The sequence below is a fragment of the Lonchura striata genome, chromosome 1 (genome assembly GCF_046129695.1).
Source record: "Lonchura striata isolate bLonStr1 chromosome 1, bLonStr1.mat, whole genome shotgun sequence".
In the NCBI taxonomy this organism is placed as follows: domain Eukaryota; kingdom Metazoa; phylum Chordata; class Aves; order Passeriformes; family Estrildidae; genus Lonchura; species Lonchura striata.
This window is the reverse complement of record NC_134603.1, coordinates 52,738,728-52,760,398: the sequence shown is the minus strand read 5'-3', so window position 1 is coordinate 52,760,398 and position 21,671 is coordinate 52,738,728. Positions and strand designations below refer to the sequence as shown.

Genomic DNA, 21,671 nt, shown 5'->3' with positions numbered 1-21,671 from the left:
ATACATAAATGTGCAAAATCTTGGTCCAACTAAAAGAGAAATTGCCACACTTGAAAAGTGTGTAGCAAAAAAAACCCCTAGATTTTTACAAGCAAAAGGATTTAGTTTAGTTGTTTCTGTTTTTTTTTCAATGGCTCCCTCACTCAGGTGGGAAATGTTGAATCAAGGAAGAGAAACTGGTACTGTCTACTTTGAGCACACATCAGGAAGGTGAAAAGGGCAGGACCCAGAAAATGAACAGGTATTGCTCCACCTGCGGTTGGGTATGCGGAGTTTTCAGGAGACTATGGAATTCAAGTGCCAGAGATGTGGTTTTATGGTACTGCTTGATCTTGACTCTGGAAGCTGTTGCTGTTTTCATCTTCCTTCTTATATAGATGGGGGATGCTGGGGGCAGAACACACTTCAGGATTGACAGGACCTGCCAAGCCAAAATATGCATTTTTAAGCTGCATATTTTGCTTAGGACAGACTTCTTTTTTTCCTATTGACATTTTTCTGTCTGGAGAGGCAAAAAGCACCTCAGACACAGATAGGTTTGGAAGCACAGTTCAGGGTGATGCTGTTTTTGGAGGCTGTCAGACACAGGATATATGATGAATAGCTTTTGTGAAAAGCAGTCATGTTTGCTCCCTGCCACAGCACTATGAGAGCTCAAAACTGAATGGCTTGGTTAGAAATCACTAACTGGGTCTGAAATTTCATAGTCCTTCAGTATTAGAAGCTGTAATTTATGATGCACAAGACGTGTGTAGCAATATTAATTACCTATGTACATACCTCAGTTTGAGACCTGAGTCCCAAACCTGGCTAGTATCAGTCAGTCTGCAGGAATCTGCCTTGTTTCTTCCCCTCCTCTCCCCAGCAGCTTTCCTCTTTCATGTACTAACACTGGGATTTTTGGTGCAGGCTTGTTCCCAGCTTTGAAACGGCTCAGTGCCAATAAACAGAATTTTACAGGATCCTGGTATATCCTGCTTTTACCTTTCTCCAAAAGAGGGAAAGTATTTCTCATTTCCTCTCTCTCCCTCGAAAAACCCCATGACCCTTTTGGGTCTCTTCCTCCTGAGAAAAGATCACACAGTTCAAGAATGATATGTGCAAGCAACCTGTACCCAGAAAGAACTTTTAGCTGTAATTATATTCCCAACCCTCCCTTTGCTTTTTCCTCAGAATGCACTGTTTGTGAGCCTCAGGCTGAATGTTGGGGAGCACAAGCTGCTTGCTTGAGGCCATATTTGCATATGGGGAGTGGACTGACAACCCAGCTGAAGCCACACTGGGTGGCCACTCCTGCCCACATTTCTCATGCCTCTTCTGCTTGGAATAAGAAGGGACAAAACCCCAATAAGAATTAATGTGGAGCTCCTACAGATGCAGCTCAAGAGACCTAGTTGCCCCTCCAATCCAGAGCACGACTGATGCAGAGCTTTTTCTTGCAAACACTAGGTAAAAGTGGAGAAAGTTTCTATATAGCAACACTGCAGACCATTTGCAGCCCATCTTCCCTTTCACAGCTTCCTTTATGGCTTTGGTTCCATTTTTTTAAAAAGAGAAAATAGAAAGATGGAGGTAATCAAAAGCATAGCAAGGACCTAAGCCACTGGTAAAGAGAATCTTCTGGCCTGCCAGTCTTCCTGCATCAACTTTCAGAGGGATCTCTGAACTCTCTGCTGACACTATCCTCAAGTATGGGCACTGTACTAGGTGTGTAACACTGGTGACCTGATCTCTGCTTCTCCTCACTGACCTCTCTTTTTCATGTAGCCTACTGTTGCAAATCAGGATATGCAACTCACTAGTGGTTTAGTTTTTACTCCAGCTCAGCATCAAACTCAGAAGGAAAAAAAAAGAGAAAAATTAATTGTAACTACATAGGTATACAAGAAAAATAATTTTTCTCTCTAGTAATAAATTACTGGTAAGTTTCTCTCTGTGTAGATGTCAAATATTAACACAAAAGTACACACTCAGTGGAAGACTACATTTGGAGTTTTATAAGATATGTGAACCATGAACCAAAAAAATTATGACTCTAACTGTGTTAAAAATACTGACTAAAGGTTTAGGAAAAAAACAGCATGTACTTTGCAGAGAAGTGAGTACCACACTCAAAAACAAATCTAACCTTCATCCTTTTGTTTAAACCAACGACCTCAAAAAAGTCATTACAATTTTTTGAGAGGGGCTCATCTGTTTTAAGAAGCAGGATGATGCCAGAAAATAGGAGGTATGCATTTGCACAGTGACCATGGACCTGATCCCGAATTGCCTTCATGTCCATTGATTAAGGACAAATTCACCGAAGAGGGTCGGGCAACGCTGAGGGGCCTGGCAAAGCTTTGAGTAGGTTCTTGGCTCCCTGACATGGTTTGCTGTCCTCATCCCCAAGCCATACTCCTTTACTTGGCAGCTGCCACAATGTAACTCACCTGACAAACCAACTTCTCCCATGCCTACTCCTCTCCCATCTTTGTGCAGCACAGGGAGCAAAAGGGAGAAAGCAGCAAAAGGGAGAAAGCAGAGGAGAAAGGAGGCACATGATGGAGTAGAAGGCTGTGAGCTTAAGATAATAGTCTGAAGAAAAAGAAAAGTTTTCCACAGAAAAACTGCAGGCAGCAGTCCACAGAAATGACAATGACAGCCTTTAGCCTTGAGAAAGTATTTGTGAAGGAGAGGATTACATCTAGCAGGACCAAGATGCTCCTCGGGAAGCCTGTGTAGAAAAGCATTAGGTGAAAAGCGTATTTGCAGTATGATTACACTAAAGAAAGAAGACAATGCTCTTTCATTCAAGCTAGTTATTCCTCATCCAAACTAGTTATTCCTCATCCATGACCCACAAGAAAGCAGAGGGAACAGGAAACTTCTGCTATGGCCATCCTGTCAGCTCAGGGCTTCCCTTTAGACCCTTACTGGTAAGGTAATTCCGGTGTTTATTCTTGTCTTTTCTGACTAGAAATTCCTTAGCTATGAAGAGAGACGCACATGGCATCATTCCACACACATCCATCTGTTGGTACCAGAGGCAGAAGCAGCTGATTGAAACTAACATAAATCCAGCAACATCCTAATAGAATTTTAAAGCATAAGCAACCTCCTGTGGTTTAAATATTCTTACCTATTACAAGGAAATAACATTGTTAAACAAAATGACACGGATGCCTTTGCAATAAGCAAAAGGGACACTTCTTTTGATGAATTTGCAAGACAACAGTATTATAGGATATGTTACATTTTTGGCAAAACAGGAGGCGCTTTTCTGTCAGTATCCCAATTTATGAGGAATTTCACTTGGCTGGACACGCTGAGGACACTTCCCCAACTTCCCTCCCCACCCCTTGAACAAAGTAATACGTTCCCATTTTAAGGTAGTGGAAAATTAGTTCTAACCAGTTGTTTAGGGGAGTCATTAGGATTAAACAGATTAAAGCCAGGCAAAACATGCTAATATTGCCCTAATTTAGAAGTGAATTAATCAATAAATAAAGAAGTCAGCTAGAATTATAGCTGAAGTTACCACTTTCAGAAAAGGAGTAAAATCTATACAGCAGATATGTCCTGGATTCTCTGCAACATGCTGACTAACATCTTGCACAGCTGCAACAGCAAAGCCAAATCATGTCTGCATTTTCTAAAAGCTTTTATATGTCACGTAAAATTTTGCATTTAATAATAAATGTTCAGATCAACTATCATGATCTCACTAGTTGGACAGGAACAAAAAACTGTAAGGAAAACTAACATGGGTGACACTGAACGTAACTGTGATGTGCCTTAACCTCACCTTTAACTCCAAGGAACACCTCTGAGCAGGACTTTTACAGTCATAGCATGCCTGCCTCCACTCCTGGTCTTTAGACAACATTCTGCTGAGCTAGATTTTCTCTACATTTACCCCAAACACATCCGAACTGTGATCTCCTTATATTACCCCTCTATCTTGATATAAACTTAGAGATATTTTGAGTTTCTTCTCAGCTGTTTTAACTTCTTTGCTCGAGAAATTAAGTTTTAGCTACTCCAGGAAATAGTTAATTTAAAAAAACCCCCAAAAACCAAAAAACCAAAAAACCAAAAGGAAGTATATGTTTAAAAAGTAATGCTCTAATTCCTGTGAATTGCCTGAATGGTTAGTGGTATCTCTCAATAGAAAATTCTTACAAATATAGAAAATCACTGCATTCAACTACCTTAACATGAAGTTAGGAATTCTATAACTGTTTCTTAACCCTGTTTAAGGATTCTAACATGCAATTACACACAAGAGCAATCATTAAAAATTCGCTTCAGGAAATAATGTTCCCAGTAAGTTGGTAGCCTCATGCACTCACGACCTGATTTACATCAATAATGTTTACCACAGAAATACAGCTTTTCCTTGGCAGCATGACTAGTAAATCCAGATAAAAGATCAAAACTTACTGAATAAACAACAGCCCAGTATTTTTCTCCTGAAGTATCTAATTTTTTAAACTATACATCTGCTTGTAACAAATACCTGTTGAGTCATGTTCTGCTTGGCCTTTTGTGATATTAGATCTTAAGTTTCCTATAAGTAGTTCTAGAGTATATTTATACAAAGCAGATGATCTCTGGATTAAATAGCTCTCACATATTTGCTCTTAATTGAAGAGAGATGGCTTGTTGACCCATGTGGTCCTTTCCACAATAATGTTTATGTTACAATTAAACTTCAGGCTTTCATGACATGAATTTATTTATTTCTCTGTATAGAGAAAATGGTCAATATGAAGACCAAGCAGACTATATAGATGACTATTCCATCTGCATACCTATGTGGCAGAGGGGGAAATACAATCGTAAAGCATGATAATCTCCTGGAAAGTAAGACTATTATTTTCTCTTTTTCTACTGTTTATTTAGTCACTTTATTCACTGCTAGTCTCAAATGTTATTCTGATAGAACAAGTTCATGAAATTCAAACTCATATGATTTTACTGATCTCATTTTTACCAAAACACAGAAGTTTTTTCCAGTATTTACTGGGCTGCTTGTTTAACATGGATTAGATTCTTTGGAGCAAATATTTCTCACAGGATCATTTCACTTGGGGTGAAAGGTGATAAAAGCATTGGTGCACGAAGGAGAAGGGGGAAAGGTTGGAAAGTCCACAGAACTTGCAGACATTTTGGAACAAACCATTTAATAAGTTACTGAGGAATCTGTATTTTCTCACATACTTTGGGAAAGAAGAAGTTTGTTTTTACAATAAAAACATACAGTGTAAGAAAATTTCCTAAACTATGGTAACATTTTCTCTGGGTTTAAAGTTTCAGACTTATCAACAATGGTGTCACATTTCTGTACAATCTACATAATTGTAAGCTTGGTTTTGGTTGTTTTATGGTTTGGGGTTTTCTTGTTTGTTTGTTTGTTTTTAAAAGAGAACCATTCTAGCTTGATGCCTTGCAACCTCCTTAAAATTTTAAAATCTAATGCCCCAATGATGCAGCACAATGGCTATGCAGAACTATCACAGCAGTGTCTGAGGTTAGGAATAGCACAAGTGTAAAAGGGGTTCAATCCAGCAGTTTCAGCTAATGCAGCTGCTCAGACACTGCACTGTATGTTTTAAAACATTGAGAAGGTTTTAGAAAGCCTATAGGTGCTTGGAATATTTAACAACTTACAACAACACATCATCAACCAATTTGCCTACCAATCCTAAAACATTTAAAGGGCTTTAAACCTACCCATACGCAGACTCTTCCTGCTCACAATCAGCTACACACAATCTGCCACCCACATCACTAAACACAATGACAAGATTATGCTTCCATGTCTTTGCAGCCTATTCTTCACAATATGCAAATCTTCAGGAGCTGCATTTCTGATCCTGATGCAACAGTACAAAAGCCATTGTCGTAAGAAATGGTTTAACCTGTCAGCAACACTGTCACCACTATTACTACCACTAATAAAGATATGATCATAATCTGCCACTTAAGGATCATTAGATACATTATGACTATTGTATTCTATTACATAGCTCTTTTACATGGACACTAATTGAGAACACTTGATTTAAATAAAATCAAGCACTATAAATTTTCATTGACAAATCTGTTCTTAACCTTTAGATTGCGTAGGGTGCTGCTTGCTTATGTAGGAAAAATCAGCTATTAAAAAGGCTAACCCTGCAAAATATTTATCAGAAATACAAACCACTTTAACACTGTGTACAAAGAGGAGAGTTTGGAAGAAGCACACAAGGATGCTCTGTCTGAACATGCAAATGACTTACATTAAGCTAGGTTAAAACTCCTCAGTACCATTCACATGCTTGTGGTCCATGCAACAATTTACAGTGTGTTTGGAATGGACAGCTGTACATTCATAAAGATTCAAGGCTTGTATCTGTAAAAGGCACAGAGTGCATGACAGAAGTTTATTCAATATAATTATTTTTATATAATTTTATTGAGGCTGCAGAAACTATAAAAAATATAGAAAATGCCTAAAAATGAGTTGTATATTCATCTCAAATGCAGCTCTTCTGCCTGTGTCATAAAGTCCTCCCCTCTGAAAGCTTAATTTCTCAAAATATTTCATCTCAGAATGACCATGAGCTGTCAGAGTGACCATGAAAACAAATCAAAACTAAACAAGGATATGCCCTCCTAATATGCCAAACTGGGGGCCCAGAACAATCAAATAAGGTATTCCTTACAAAGAGAAAAATAGTAACATTACAGGAATCTGTGGAAAGCATGATCAGCATTGGTCACCTCCCTTGAAGATGGCTGGTATCAGAGCAGGGAGGAGGAGCAGGATTTAACAGACCAGGGATCACTGTGTTTGCCTGTGATGACCAGCTGAAGCACACAGCACACCATGGCTTGTCTTGTCATCCTGGGCACAAGGGCTGCAGCTTCCTACTACAGCAGGAACACTGCAAAGGGCTGTTGCAGACTATGTTGTATCCAGAAATGTGGGTCAGAACCACTGATTTTGTCTTACAGAAATCAAAAGGCACATTGCTGCTTTCCAGAGAAGTATAGGAGAGCTTTCCCATGACTAGAGAAAACAATTTAATATATTTCAAACTGAACTGTTTCACCTAATTTAACAATTCTGGCTTGATATGCTGCAAGCCATGTGTAAATGAGACAGGAAAAGAAATTAGATTCAAGCCGCCAAAAGAGCTTGGATTTGGTAAGAGCATGACTGGAGAAAACATCACTCAATATCCACCCTGGTCCAGCTCAGAGAGTAGTGCAACTGTCTCAGGGGAGAGAGGGCACCTGGGCAGCCCTTTCATCATGATCCACTTTATCATGGTGAGCTGCTGTTTCTGTTGTGGAAGTGCAATCCAGCAGAGGGAAAGGAGGCAGAAGATGGCAGACATCCACACACCTTTTGGAGCCTATTCCTTCTATTGTGTCAGCAAACAATAGCCTCCTGCTAATCTGTGAATCTCCTCAGGCTCCCTTCATGCCTTTACCATACTGCTTCCCCATCCCCAGTTACCTTCTCTGCTATTTACAGCTCCCTGAACCGTCAGATTATTTCTCTGTATGCCCTGCAAGAAGGTAAATTGAAAAGAGAAAAAGATGTCACTGAGTCAAGTGCCTACATTTTCCAGTTTAACTTGGATACTTCCCATATGCTATCTCTGAAATTTTATGTGATTTGTAGCATGAGCCAATGGCTCCGCTATCTTCTGTTAACTGTACAGAGCACGCAGCCAAAGATTAACAAAAAACCGGTGCTGTGGCAAAATACTTCCAGTACTGCCAAAATCTGTGCTTCTTAGTAATTTTAATTTCCTATGAAATCCTGAATTAGTGTTAGCATACAATGCACAATTTATTGTTGCCATGGACTTGTTGAATGGGTAAGGAGCCATGAGCAACTTGGTCTAGTGGAAGGTGTCCCTCCCACTGGCATGGGGGCTGGAACTAGATGGTCTTTAAGGTCCCTTCCAACCTAAACCATTCTGATTCTTTTCTGTGCCTTTCTGGAAAACACTGAATGGATAGACTGCACTTCAAAAATTCAAAACATCAACAGACAAAAAAATACAAACACTACACAGCTATTAAGGTTTTGTTTGTTTTCTTTTTTTTTTTTTTAGTTATACAATCAGATTTTAAGAACTAAATCTTAGCAGATGATTGATCTAACTGTTATTGCAAACATGATGGCAACTCACAAAGTCATGATTTACACTGAAAAATACTCTGGGAGTATTTGGATTACTTATAAACAAAACAAACCAATACCATATTATCCATATACAATACAAAAATAATGTTGTTTTTTTTTTTTTTTTTTTTTTTTTTACAGCTTCCTCTATTCCAAGTGTATGCTACAGTGTTTGTTTTTTTTTTTTAATTGAAAATTTTTAATTACCTGGCACATGAAAACCCTGACCCAAGATTTAAATATTTTTGTTACATATTCCAAGTTTATGCTTGGAATCTGTTCACTTGAACATTTTGGGGTTAACAAATCAATGATAAGCAGAGAAACCTCTGCTATGGGCCACACAGAAAATCTGCTATAATCATCACACTGAAGACATGATGTTACATCCACTAAGAGTTAAATCTCTGCACATTATGCAAAACTCTACCATCAGTAACAATTTCAAGCAACTGCAGCACAAAGGACTGAATCTTATAGTAAGTCAAATGTGGGGTGCAATGCCACAACTAAGATCATTCTAACACAGATGTTTAATATCTAATTACAAAATATATTACATTATTATTGGATCAATCCCTCCCTTGAAATGCCTTTTTCTCTTCCTAAACTCTAAATCGATTCAAGGTGAGTTCATTACGAGATCTAACAATCAGTGCCCAGAAATCACTGTGAAATGCAAGTAAAGGTTACTAGCAGGAAATACAGCTGAGCAACTGCATTGCATGGCAGCAAGCCAAAATTAGTGAATTCTCATTGATGTGTAAATAACTTGGAAAGCCAAGGTGCAGAGCTAGTGACCAATCAGTGACAGAGCTTGGTCACCCGCAAGTGACAGAGCTTCTGCATACAGTTCAACAACTCTGCTGATGATTCATCATTTTTAGTGATATTAATGAATCCAGATTTTTCTTAAGAATTAATGCTAATGGTAATTTTAATCTTTCAATACAGTGCTGTTCAGTTTAATCATAAGGCATCAAATGACCTCAAGCAATGAGAAAATCCATATGAGCAAGCAATTAATACCTTCAACATGTCATGAAAACAACTCCAACTTCTGTGATGCTTCTCAAAGATGGAAGGAAAAAATGCTTAAACTGTAAACCACTCTGTATCTACACTCAACAGGGATTTTGACAATACATTATCCTTTGCATTATTTTTTTGTACTTTAAAATCCTCCCCCTCTAAATTCTACCACAACTGCAAGCTACGACAATTTGAATAAAGTGCCTTATGTGTACTGATGCTAGTATATCTGAAAATTAGCATTTACCTGTCAACTCACTGAGGCAAGCCTGAATTTCCCTTAAAATAAAAATGAAAAGCAAGGAACATATCAGAGCTTCCCTTTTTCTCCATGTAGAATTATGTAATTAAAAGCCTAAGGTAATAGGTATGTTATTGGTTTGTATGTTAATTTTCTGTCTCTTGATGTGAAGATACCTTGTACAAAAATTTTCTGTCTCTTGGCATAAAGTTACCTCTCCATTTAAAGTTAGCGATATAATCAAATTCATCAACTTTTTCACAGGCTCCTCACTATCCAAATGTGGACAGAGTGTTCACCTTTACTGGCAGAGTTCCGTGGAGTCTGATGAAACTGCCTTAAGATTCAAGGCCTATAAGGACTACCTTCTGAATTTTTTTTCTCTAAATGACCAAACCTTTCATAAAAAGAGGGAATACTCGAAATCTGTACATATTTCTATAAAGTGAACAAGATAATGCATATGCCTAAATTGAATTCTTTTAGATAAACCCTGCTTGAAACTTTAAAACGATTACTGTAGAGAGCTGCAATGAAGTTATAATGGACATTATTAAATTTAGTCATCATTCTGCAGGTATACCCCTATTTGTGTTGCATTTTTGGTACTTTTATTTTTGAGCTCTTCTTCACTATTGATGCCAACTTCCACAACTTGTATTAAAGACCTGTCCATACCAACCCTCTTATGAAGCAGACATATATGTTCTCAAAAATCCTGAGAGTCAGAATACAGACAGACCTTTAACTCAAGAGTACACAAACTTATGAGAACAAGAGAACAAAGAGAAGGCACACCACCTGCCAACATGCAAGTTTGCAGATTTTGCTAATATGTTCCAGTTACTGGAATCCACCTGCAAATGCTACGAGTTTTGTCATACAGTTTCAGTGTGCAAGGTGGACCTTGCTCTTTGATACTTCCTTTCTGGGAGGAAGAGTGTGACAGGAGAAGAAAGATCTTTATTTTCCACAAAAAAATGCCAGAAGACTTAGGTTCAAGCTACCCAAAGTCAACCTACATTGAGCAAGACTGGTTACAAAGCAAAATGAGAGCCCAGTGATTAGATGAGCTACATGAAGAAGCTGTGAAATCACTGAGCAGCTTGCCAGTTTTAAGCTTAAGCTCCTGACAGGTCAGACAGCACAAATAAGAATTATTCCAGGTGTTTTGAGAGGCAGTGCAGAGGCAGAGCTGGGCACACAGAACAATTTTCCTTTGAGCTTGAAAAATCTGCAGCAAACAGGATTCAGTGCCGTAGTTCACAAAACCTACACAGACACCAGTAGGGATTCATATAACTTTCCACAGCAGCTCAGAGAAAGTGCTGATAGCAACACAGCTTGTTTCATTTCAGACAACAGCTAGGCAAGGTCAGGCAGCTGGAGCAAACTGAATACATCCTGGTCTACAACGGCTCTGTCATACCACTGACATTTTTATTGAGATAGCTATCTTTAGAATAGGAAGTAAGTGCATTAAGCAATACCACCTTCCTTTTCTTTCTTGCCTTGATTGCCTTTATTTGCTTTCCAAGTCTAATTGTCAGGATCAGCCTATCATTTTATGAACAACTACATTCTCTAATTCTTATAGATGCTTTCTTCGATAAATTTCTTTCTTCCCCCTGCCCCCCCCTTCTCCCCACCCCCCCTCCCCCCCAAACTACACCTCTGCTCTGTACTCTCTTTCTTGGGCCCTCTTCAGTACCTGCCATCCACTGCAACAACCAATACCAGCAGCATCAGTATTATCAGTTTTGCAGGAAATCATACAGATGATTTCAAAAAGTTGTGTGAGAACCCACAACCATCATAAAAGAACGATATAAACTTTAAATCCCCCTCTCTCTATCTTTTCATGCTTATAAGAGCTGTCAGCAGTAGTCTCTTTTCCTTTTTGATACAGATGATACACATTTCAGAAGATTGCACTGAATATGTAATTACATAAAGATAGGACCTAGCCCATTGAAACTCTCCTTCCTGATTTATATGACATAAAAATCTCTCTCAAAAGAAGCAGCAACACTCTTATTTCCTGAAAAACTCCTGCTCACAGATCAGTATATAAAATTCTAAAGTCCCACCCCATTTCTCAGTGCCTCTTTTAAGCAGCAGATTAGGTTTTGAATGATCTTGAACAACAAAAAAACCTGACACACCCTACCCTCAAATATACTTTTCAAGAAAAGCTTGATTAGAACTGGTGAGGGAAGAACTCGGGACATTGTGATCAGAAACAAAGGTATAAACTGTGCAGGCCTGATGTTAATAGAACATGTTGTAAGGTATCTACTTTTCCTCAAAAATCAGATGTGAAAACATGGAAAGCTAAGCATGTTCATTTTTCCCCCCACAAACAAATATATATTCATTTTAAAAAACTTTGTCCGTTGTTCAGTACCTTATCTATATCTTAGAAGCAATGCTAATCAGCACATTACAGTCGAAGTACCAAATGAGTAACCCTCAACCTAAGGCTGAAGGCCATGTGACCAACCTTAGAGATGTATTCACATTGTTATTTTTAAAATGCACTTCATGTCATATATTTCATTACAAATTTTTAGATTCCAAGTGTGCAATAGGGAAATAAATTAAACATAATAAACATGACTTATGGAGATGACCTCAGAGCATAGGAGGGACTTGGCTGTGGAACAAACAACTTCTGGAGATGTTCCAGGACTACAAACTCCCTTTTTTTTCAATTAGATGATCTAACAGACCCCGTGATGATCCAGCACAACAAACAAATTGTCTGAGGACATGCCAAGTAGTAAAAGCAGTAAAACATGATTTTTGCCTCTTAGCATTAGGAATTCACTCTCAGTAAAAGAGGGCTCTTCTGATAAAAAAATCCAGTACTGTAATACACAGCACTATGTTTCACACTTATGATTATAAGAAGATCCTCTTGTTCTAGGAAACTGAAAAACTTTGCTGCAGGACATTAAGAAGTTTAATACAGGGACTACCCGTCATCAACACGGGGTAGTGGTTAGCAGGCTTCCAAGCAGTTCCAGTTCAGACAGTTTGAAACCAAAATCAAAGCAAAATCAACTCCTAAACAGGATTATCTAAGGACTCATCACTGTAAAAACAGCTCATGTGTTTGATGCTCAGTCATGAAATCACTTTACAGAAACCCCCCCCCAAAAAAAAAAAAAAAAGGTGTACATATACACACACACAAATACTTTTCTGATGGTAATCACACACATGTAGAATTTAAAACAACAAAAGATATCCAGCACAGACATAAACTAAAAGGCGAAAGGAACCCACAAGAGATGTAACTCAGAAACAACAGCAGTTGAATAGTGAGAAAGCAGTGCTGTAGGGGCCTTAGTTGGCTGCTTGTCTCCAGGCGTGCCCCAGTGCACAACTCGTGTGTTTGGAGCATACTTCCCCCACCCTCGCTTTCTCGGCAGAAAAGCTAATGAAGTCTCAACAAACAGGCTTAAGTTCAAACATCATTAATTCTGCTATTAAGGTATATCACTAAGAGGTTCTCTCACTTACATAGTTATGAATTGCCTGGCAACAACGACATTTATAAATAATTTCTCTAAAGAAGGAAAGACTGGCCTGAATTTTATTGGAGATCACTAGCTGTGTCACTTTTTACAGTTTCAAGGCCCAGAACAGTAGCAAGATGAGAGATTCCCCCAAATTCACACACAAAAGGCTGCTGCCAAAATGGCATCAACTAATTTGCTACAGATTCATAACACAAAATGTCTCAATCATTTTTTTAAAGCATTACTTATGATAAAAATTAACAAGAGCCTTCAGACTAGAGCAACATCAGGCTCTGAGGCTGTCTTAAAAGCAAAGGTTTCAGCAAAGCCATACTAATAAGAGTATGGCTGCTGAACTGCAGGCAAAGCACATCAAGGGGGTGTCTTCTCTAAAAGCCCAGTTCAAGACATCAGATGGCACCAGTCTTGAAGCCCTCCCTTCTCTTCCCCTACATGGGAGCAAGGAGTGAATCAGAAAGGACCTGTTCCAATCACCCTTTCTGTGCCGTTCTCTCCCTCTTCCTTCACAGTGACTCCACTACCACACATCTTATGGGTCCAAAAGTATTCCTTCCCCATATGTTTGGCATGCTTTGGTTAGAAGACAGCAAGCTGTTACACATTTCCTTCACAGTACCAAAAGCATCTAGTATGAGAGGCAAGAGTCTGCATTTTGGCCAAAGAAGACATGTGCTTGGTTGTATGATGGGGAAGGATTATACTGTCCAAGACTCTTCCACAGACACCTCAGGACATGTGGTCTCCTCCAGTGATAAGCATCACCATTCACAGCAGTGTTGTTTCTGAGGAACACATGAAAGGGGCTTCAAGCTGTAGATCACATTAAAAAATCTGGGATCTCAAATTGCATGCAATGTTTTTGTTTTCTTGTTCAATTTTCCCCTGCTTGAAAGTAATTTCTTCAGTTATAACACTAAAGCTGAATACCATGGAAAGAACTGAAGAGCAAGCAGCAAATTATGGTCTAAAGTGCCATTAATGTTGTCCATTGTCCTGCCATCAATGAATCCACCTCTCCCAAATCTGCACAGTACATCTGTCATCAATGTTCCTACAAACATACTGCACTCTCAGGGTTTATCCTTTATCTCCAGTGTCACCTGAGTGTCTAATGATGACAACAATTTGGCAAACTCAGAGCTGCCAGGTAGGTACAGACTTCCCTGTAAGAACATAAACACGGTTCATGTAATTGTCTTGAATTTAGTTAGGTCCTCTGAAAAGTGTTCTTCCATGGCTAAAAAAGCCCAAATACTCCAAATGAACAAAAATGGCAATTTTCTCAACCAATGTTCAGATAAAAAACAGATTATGATCCACTGCTACTGATGACTTCCTTTCAAACAAAAGCACATTAAAAAGCATGAGAATGCTTTTTAGAAAGAACTGATAGTGATGCAGGAGTTTTTCAGAGGTGAACTGAGGCATCATATGAAGAGTCTCATGCAGACTTGAGGAAGACAAGTTAATGTAAACATGTACTCATTAATACACAGATCATAGAATCATGGAATCATTAAGGTTGGAAAAGACTCCGAAGATCATCAAGCTCAATCTTTCACTAATCACTACCTTGTCAACTAGACGACAGTACTAAGTGCCACATCCAGTTGCTTCTTGAATGCTTCCAGGGTTGGTGACTCCACAACAACCTAATCATCCTTTCTGTGAAAAAAAAATAAAACATTCCTGATTTCCAGCCTGGACCTCCCCTGGCACAGCTTGAGACTGTGTCCTCTTGCCCTTTTCCTGATGAAGTGTATTTTTCTTTCCCATCTCTTTTTAAGACATATCTAGCCCACCTAAAAATTTATTTTGAATCTCTATTTGCAGAACTTAGTAAATTATGCAATTCTGAATAAGATCTGAATTAGAAAAGATGAGAGGTAAATTAGGTCATAAGTAGACAACCAACATTGTAATCAACCCAGGTTTCATAATTTTAAAAAAATGAAACCATTCATCAGCCACCAGATTTTTTCTCAATCTCTGAAGAGCATGTGACAACCATTGAGGTTGGAGGTGGCAGAATTTTTCCTAGATACCTCCTGATTCCATTAAATACTTTATTTCAACATTCTTTTGATCCTCTTTCCCAAAATAGTCTCTACAAATACCACCTTCATGATCTCCAGTGCTGACATGAAAGTTTCCAAGCTTTCTTAATCTATGGATGCATCTGTATTCAATTTTAAACTACTGACGTTTTAAGTATCTTTAATGTATTTACTGATTCTTTGTTTCAGCTCTCACTTGCTTATTACTGAAAAGCACTGTATGAAGGCAACTGTTAATATAGCCACATTTTAAGGCAACATTTTACCAAAAAAGCTTTGGTAAGTAAGTAGATAACAGTTGGATGGAGGGAGGTTTAATGCAACACATCAAGAAGAACAGACTGAAGACATTTCACCCAAGCAGACCTCAGAACTGTATTAATTGGGTAAGGCGCAACACGTGAGATGCTGAATATGCAGAAGTGGGAACGCTGCTTTGAGATAGCAGCTGAAATGCCATTTGCCACACATATTAAAGTTAAAATTCTGCAAGATAAACAGGCCTGCGATCCACCTAAAGCAAACATGTGAAGAGCTGTAAAAAGCAAATGGAGCTCTTGAAAGAAGAGTTTAACAGGTATTTGAACTGCTTTTGGACACTTGAAAATCTGTTACTATTAAAAAAAAAAACAACCAAAAACCTAAAAAAACTCAACCAAACAAAAAAAAACCAAAACAAAACAAGCGCAAGTATACCACTACATGTCTCAAAGGCAAAGAAAAGAAGTCATTAGCTTCTGTAACTGTGCCAAAATATAGGCTTTCCAATGACAAAAATGAAGAAATGTTCCAGCTGATTCCCCTAGCTCGGTCCCTTTCCAAGTTCCTCAGCCTTTTCTAGATTTGTGTAGCCAAAATATCTCCTTTTCCTCCTGACAGATATACAAAGACATAAAACTTTTTCATAAATCCATTGTTAACACAGATAAACAGACAACACATTAACATAATGAGACTACTCTATCAGTCTCCTGTGACAGTTTCAGTACTTAGTTGACCGCCCCAAATAAAACTTGTGAAAGGCCTTTGAAAGAGGAAGAAAATTGTCTGCCGATTGTCTTTACTTCACTATTCCCTAAACACATTCGAAGAATTCTAGAAAATGAGTGAGACACTATTTCCCTTTGCAGAAACTGTGTTGCCAAGACGAGCCCTTACCTCTTCCAGAGGAGCACATCCAATCTGGAATCTGTGTTTACTGCTTAACCAGAATGAACAAAGCGTCATTAAATCTATTACACAAAAAGAAACTTTAGAGATTGTTCTTGGTTAGAACTAAGAATGTTTCTGCACACTTAGCAGCTGCCAACTCCTCCAGAATGAAAATGCCGCCTCACTGTCTCCTCAAAGTCAAATTTCCACAGTAATATGTAAACAGATAATGTTATTCTATGTAAAAGGGTACTTCAACAGATCAGAAAACAAAGCAAAATATATGGACTGTTTTCGATTGCTCTGAAGATTGGCACATTTATGGGGACTGGGGCAAGGGGCAGGAGAGGAAACAGGTAACATTAATGCTCTTAATTTGAGCATCTGTAAATAAATGCACATGTAAATCTGAGATACAGATAAATTTTTCTTTACCCTCACCATATTAGCTTCTCTAAATGCTGCTCTTCTTTTCCTACAATATAAAAGTGACTGTTCAAACCATGGCTTAGAATCTGAAAGTTTTCTCTGTCTCAACACTTTTCCCCTGGATTTAGAGTAGAGCATTCACTGTACAGTCAAAAAAGCAACACCAGATTTTAGGCCCAAATGTTAGTCCAGGCACATGTTTTATGATTAAAAGACAGTGTATCTGAAAAAAAATATATATCCAAATTAATTTCTAGCTGATTAGTTTTCACTTGATAAGAGAGGATGGATGAGACAGGCTAGGCACTGAATTTAAACTGTGCTCCAACAGTATCAGTTTACGCAACAAGACTGGAAGAAAACTGAAAAAAATTGTAAGAAAAATGCTACAATTGACATTTGTATGCTTTTGTTTTGAATAAATGTTAGCAGAATTCTTAAGAATCAAACTTTTTTTAAAAAGACGAACTGCATACATGAGTGCATGATTGTAGGGCCAAGAAAATTCAAGAGTGAAGTAAAGAGCTAATAAGAAAGGGAGATTGAAGCTGTAGTGAAAAATGATGGGAATAAAAAGGTGCTGCTCAGGAGCAGCAAAATTTAATGCAGGTAGAGAGAAGAAAGGAGAAGAGAGAAGATCCTTATCCAGATGCAGAGATTCCAGATGACAAAGAAAATAATATAGGTATTTGACAGAAAGGGAATATTGGTGGGAGGAATGCTTGTCAGCTCCATACTCCTTTCCCTTGAATTCAAGATTGGAGTAACCCTTTCCTTTAAGTTTCCTTTTAAATTTCTTTAAGATCACCTCCCCTGCTCTTCAATTGTGAGTGTCATACTCTATGCAAAACCAGGAGAGAGAGCAGAGCTTGTGGATGTGGTGGGGAGAGGGAATATAAGCTATTTGGCTATTCTTTAAAAAAGCCTTGACCACTATATAGATTTAACTTCTTCCCTGACCAATGTGTTTTGTGATCTGGGGCAATTCCAAAGAAAATCCTGGTGTTAGAGTACTGGTAGTCTGGGAGTATAAATATAAATGCTGGCAATATGTACTGAGTTCTTCCTGCAGAATGAAACACCTGACAAATTCTACAGTTTCTTCACTCCTATGCCACTTACAATAACTGTTCACTAACGTCTCATTAAGCCTACAAACCACCATCACCTCCCCTTCACAGCTGACAGATTTATGAAATCACATCTTTCTCATAACATATGCATGATCTTCTGCATCACATTACAATTCCAGCTCTGCCAACATATTCCAGTTGTTCCTACACCATTCCGTAGGGCTGGAGGGTGGCTGCAGCATTCTCACAAAACTGTCCAAACTGCTGCTGGCACTTATTAGGGACTGAGCAAAGGTGGCATGTGTGTGTCCCATATGCTTCTCAGTGAATTTTGTAAAACTCACTACTCTGAAAAACAATGAACTATCATCACAAGTCCTCTGAATGCTCCACATCTGGACTGAAAATTCTGGGCTATGACTCCTAACGTGTAGCATATCTTATTACAGCTGTCAGATCAGAGAGAGGTGCCAAATCTTGAGATCCATCTGTGTTACAGATATCTAAAATATTCTAACCAGTAATTTGCAAAGTGACCCCAAAGATGCAAGATCTGGTTTGGATTGAGAACATCACACGTGAATAACAATGAATATGAATAACAACTCGGTATGAACTAAATTAAGGATGTATCAATTCCAACTGCATATGCATGTATTCTTTCTGTCAAATTTGTTTGTTGCAGATTAAGAGTTTTCTTATTTGAGCAAAGGATGTGGTTATTTTCCTCCACATCAGCAGCCCATGAATTTCTAATGCAGTAATTTGAACAGAATTCTTGTCCCCACTATTTGCCTGAATTACATAAATACAATGTATTGTAGAAATTATAGAAATTGTACATACAGAAATATGATGTATTACATAAATCAGTGAATTATCCAGCTAGGAGCACTAGGTGAACCAGCAAAGATGATGCTTTAGGTCACTAGTGTTTCAGTGATTCAGCAGATTACTGTGAGAACTGCCTTGTTGAAAACCTTAGCATTTTGGTGTGGGGACAGGAGGAGACGTAAGAATGAGGAGAGAAGAAGGAGGTTAAGTTCAAGAATGAAAATAAATAAATAAATAATGCAAAGGCTTTGCCTATGTAAAATTCTGTGCAGGTCTTGGGAGGGAGAGCATATTTATCCCAGACAAAGTCTAGCAATTATATCCTCCTTAGTTTTCACCTCTCTGAGTGAGCACTTTTTCTTGTTTCTGTTATCAAATATAAGACACACTAACCCTGCCACATTTTTTATGCCACATCATAAGCAGTGAGCAATATCAATATATTTCCCTCCAAAAATTTTTGTGATCCCATATTATTGACTTGAAACAATATTTCAGTACTTATGATAAAATCAGACCTACTCTTAGAAAAGCACATGGAATAAATTATACAACACATTCTTAAGACTAGGAAATATTGATGTTCTGTTCAATATTGCAAAATGAAGAAAATAATACCAAGATGGTGCCTTCAGTAAAAACTGGAATCACACCACTTAACTGGATGAATCAAAGCTTGGAGATGAGCTTAAATTTCTGACAAAGTTTAGTTCAATCCCAGCCAGAAAAGCCTCAAGCAACTCCATGTTCTGAATTGTTTTAGCTTTTCTAAACAAATCAGAACAGCAAGTGCTATTGGAGTCATAAACAGACTTCCTATTTAAAATGCTCAACTTTAAGGCTATTGACCACATTCCCTCCCTTCCTGTCCCAATTTAAACTTGGCTTTCACAGCTCCTGCTGAAACCTGAGGTGAGCCAACTTTGAACCAAATTTAGTTTTGTCTGCTTTTAATTTGATTGGACTGGCTTTCAAAACAAATCAAGCAAACTCTCACAACACTGGGATTTCTAGTTACTGAACTTCTTTTGTATAATCTCCCCCTTTTAATCCTAATAATACACGTTATGCAGGGCTGATAAAATATTAAAAAGATACTTTAAAATTGAGGTTTTGTGGTTTGTGGGTTTTTTTAGATGATACAAACAATTTAAAAAAATTAAGGATAACAATTGAAAATTAAATCAATGTGCTCATCCACACTTGAAGCAATGCTCAATATGTATAAGGGGTGTGCAGAAAACATGGTCCAAAGCTAGCATTACAAAAAACCCTCTAAACTCGTTGATACTGGAAATAACCTCAAATCAGACAATTTTTAAAGATATCAGTATGAAAAAGATGCCTCTTACCACAGGCCAACTAAATAGCATGTTCTCACAGTCTTACAGCCCTGCTCTTGGATGTCTCGCTGATTTATCCTCTACCTGCTCCTGTCAAAGTTTATTAAATCTTGTTAAAAACATCCCAGTGTGATTACTGAGCAGAACTCAGGCAGCTGTGACTCCTACTTCTGTGACAAGCTCAACCTAATACCTGCTGAAAGAGAGGAATGCCTTACCCACCACACAGAGTTACAACAGATGCTCTACTATGGCATGGACTCATCACCTGAACATCAGCTTCCTGTCCTCCCTGGCAGGAAGTTGTGCAAATCTAAACCAGAAAGGAATGAGCAACTCCATCACACTTTTTACACAGGAAAAGAATTCCTAAATCCGTGAAGACTGAATTCTTACTCTTCTAACTCTCAGAGAAGTTCTTCCTGACTAATGACCATGCTTTCCTAGATAACAAGATACAAGAACAAGGAGGCTAAATACTCCTCTAAGAAAAGTTTGAAAAGGACTCTCCAACCAATCTTTCCCACAGCTTGCTTAGATTTATCATATGTTTAGATAAATAGGATCCATAGTCCAAGACAATAGTTTCTACTGACCACAATGTGCCAAGCTTTTACTCTTAGTAATGATCTATTCAGAAAACAAGGAGAAAACAGTATGTTTTGAAAATAAAGTTTTAAAATGCCAGTCTCTCAGCTGAGTATCTAAGGCAATCTAAACAAAGAAGCAGCTTTAAAGAAGCTATTACTTAAAGTGATAGGCTAATTATATAGTTTTAAAGTATTGTGTTCCACATGGAGGTAATAGAATAGCTATATATATATACATATATACACACCTGGGCTAGCAGTAAAAATATTACAAATATTTGCTTTGTTATATTATTCATAATATACGTCATTGCTGTGGCAGCAGTGTGTTAAAATCAGACAAACAGCAAAGCAGTTAATGATTAATCCCTGCTATTTCTACTACTGCCAATCAGCTGGCTGTAGAATACCATCAGCACTCCTCCAGAAGCAAAAGTTAGTCCAGCTATCACTTTTACTGTTCCTACTTGCTCCAAGTGAGTTCTTTCCAAAAGTCCAGTCTTTTTTTTAGTTACTAGCCTTCTGCAAAGCTGCTGTTTGCCATGTCACCAGATTTTAGTTTCCCTGGGTAAAAGTACAGGCTTAAGGTTGTTCTGTGCTACCCTCTGTGAAATAATTTTTTTTCGTTCTCCAGGTTCAGTGCACTTTTGTTATTTCTTTTCCATACACTTCACACAGGAACAGTTTCCAGCACCAAAATAGCTTGTCCACCACTGGGAAAAGAGAAAGTAGACCCATTTTCCTGTACACTTCTTGAAATGGTCTTCTTGCCAAGCATTGTTTCTCTCTGTTGTGGAACATGACACCCTATTTAAATGTCAACATGAGTTCAACTGGGGCAACCAATGTATTTTTGAAGTGGCTCTACTCTGAGCTTCTTCCCCACTACCATCAGGTAACTAAGAGACCATGCTTACAGTCTCTGGATTAATAATAATCCCAATGTTATTTTAACCTTTATATACACCAAAATTAGAGGAACTGTTAAATTAAGAATTTCTCATCTGTGCACAGCTATTGGTACTCTGCCATCTACATGTCACACTGCACCTCTAAAGCCATGATCACTGAGCAACTCGGAGGTTTGTGAGCTAAAACTAAGTCCCATGGGCATTTGTGCAAGAGCTAGTAGAGACTGACTTAAAAGGTGAGGGGATCTAATACAAAAGACTGCATCTGAGCAACTAGGCTCCAGATGT

General features: G+C 38.2%; 1 protein-coding gene and 1 long non-coding RNA gene across 2 annotated transcripts in view; one reads left to right on the top strand and one right to left on the bottom strand.

The window, feature by feature from the left end:
• The window catches only part of GNAL (G protein subunit alpha L), a 178,568-nt gene that overhangs the window by 114,369 nt on the left and 42,528 nt on the right, over positions 1-21,671 (bottom strand). The gene's annotated exons all lie outside the window — the stretch shown is intronic.
• Positions 1-21,671, top strand: part of LOC144246514 (uncharacterized) — a 41,027-nt gene that overhangs the window by 1,185 nt on the left and 18,171 nt on the right. The window contains exon 2 of the long non-coding RNA XR_013340218.1: positions 148-241. This is a non-coding gene — a long non-coding RNA (uncharacterized LOC144246514). The remainder of the gene's footprint in view (positions 1-147; positions 242-21,671) is intronic.